Raw genomic sequence first — 2182 nt, forward strand, 5'->3', positions numbered from 1 at the left:
ATATAGTGTGTGTGTGTGTGTGTGTTTTTTTTTTTTTAAAGATTATTTTTTGGGCATTTTAGGCCTTTAACAGACAGGACAGCTGAAGACATGAAAGGGAATGACATGCAGCAAACAGCAAAAAGTTGCTGGGCAGCACGTTGGAGTCAAACCCACGGCCGCTGCGTCGAGGAGTAAACCTCTACATATGGGCGCCCGCTCTACCAACTAAGCTATCTGGGCACCCTACTTTGTGTTTTTATATGGATATTAGGTCCGGACCAAACGGAGGATGATAGAGAAGCGTGATTGCATAATGTGCTTTTTATGTGTAACATTACATTATACTGTTACCACAGTGGTGGTTAACATTGCTGTTTTTCTTTTCTGTATTGTACGTTAGATAATGAAGTTGACGGAGAAGGAGTGGACTATGGATTGGATGGTTTCATACCTCTTTGAAGGATCGTTTAAGAAGCAAGCCAAATTCAACCGATTTGTACAGCAGTGGAAAGAAACCGTGACACTAACCGTTGAGCCTGTCCCGGTACATTCAGAGAAGGCTACAGTGGAATCAAGGTACCGGTAACAGTAATGTTATGTGATTGTTATAACATTAGGCCCAAGTAGAACCATGGAAAATAACTCTATAATCTCATAGACATATATATATATAATATAAAATGTAAAGGTTACTACTGAAGAAGTTTTTATCTGGATCTGAATTCACCTGGCTCAGGTAGTTTATGTAGTGTAACATTATGCATTAGGGTGTACACACTGTAATGCATAATCTTGCACAGTCTTTGTAGTCCGAACGCAGGGGTAGAATGTAACTAAGTACATTTACTCCAGTACTGTACTTCAGTCTAAATGTTGAGGTACTTGTACTTTACTTGAGTCTTTTCTTTTCATTCCACTTTCTACTTTTTACTCCACTACATTTATCTGTTACAGCTTTAGTTACTAGTTACTTTAGTTACTCCACTACATTCATCTGTTACAACTGTAGTTACTAGTTACTTTAGTTACTCCGCTACATTCATCTGTTACAGCTTTAGTTACTAGTTACTTTAGTTACTCCACTACATTCATCTGTTACAGCTTTAGTTACTAGTTACTTTAGTTACTCCACTACATTCATCTGTTACAGCTTTAGTTACTAGTTACTTTACACATTAAGATTACTGCTCACAGAACACATGTAGTTTATAAAATCTGATGTTTGATTCTAAAGTAAACTGAGATGATTAGTCCATTAAACACACAACTGGTTGGATCCTTTACACTTTCTAACATCTTTTAATGTTTAACTACATTATCCTGATAATACTTACAGACTTTTGCTTAAGTAACATTTACACTGCAGGACTTTTACTGTAACAGTATTGTTACAGTATGGTTAATTTGCCATACATTTTAAGACTATTGTTTTATTGTAAGAGTCCATGCAGGGTTTGTCTACATGTTTTATTTCCCTATATTTGTGTTGGAGTTCATATTAAATTACTAAAGGCTCTCTTTGAAATTTAATTTTAAAATCCTATGATAATGTTGTGACATGTTTCCTGTTTGTTGTTTGTGCTGTGTTACAGAATGAATATCTGCCGAAGATTTTAAGATGGCTTTAAGATCCTAGTACTCACAGTGCTTAGACTGACAAAGGAAATCTCCCCTTGCAGATCTGGCTTTGGAGGAAAGAGAGGCTGCCCTCACCGAAGATGTCCCTGGTAAGTGACTCACTGATCAGCCGTGGTCACCCCTAGTGTTGTGGAGCCATTTAAGCTTAATTTCTTTTCTATTTGTCTTCAGACAAGATAAGGCCTAACCAACCAAAATACACTGTACATTCACCTAATGCACTTTCTTTTATTTTTTTTACTTATTTTTCAGGGATTGATTTCAGAGCTGCAATCCTGCTATTGCCGATCCTGTTCAGGGAGAAAAATGACATTCTCATCATACTTGGAGAGGTGTGTAATTTGCGTATACTTATTTTTTTGTTTACATTACTTCACGCAGAGACTGGGAGAATTATATGCATTCCTTGGATGTCTTATTTCATAATACAAAGTTTATTTTATTTTTTTTTTGAACATTTGTTTTTCATGAATGTTTGTGGTAGATTTCTGCAATTTAACTGAGTGAATACTACTTTATGATCTCTTGCAGGATCAGCCTGGTTGTAGCGCTATCCTATTGC

The 2182-nt window shown here is 36.3% G+C and overlaps 1 long non-coding RNA gene across 1 annotated transcript; it reads left to right on the forward strand.

Annotated features, from left to right (window-relative positions):
- Nucleotides 1-398: 398 nt before the first annotated feature.
- Nucleotides 399-1963, forward strand: LOC116053498. The gene is made up of 3 exons (XR_004895865.1): nt 399-558; nt 1575-1709; nt 1873-1963. It is a non-coding gene; the product is annotated as an uncharacterized LOC116053498 (long non-coding RNA).
- The last annotated feature ends 219 nt before the right edge of the window (nt 1964-2182 follow it).

Source organism: Sander lucioperca, chromosome 19 (assembly GCF_008315115.2).
Source record: "Sander lucioperca isolate FBNREF2018 chromosome 19, SLUC_FBN_1.2, whole genome shotgun sequence".
NCBI lineage: Eukaryota > Metazoa > Chordata > Actinopteri > Perciformes > Percidae > Sander > Sander lucioperca.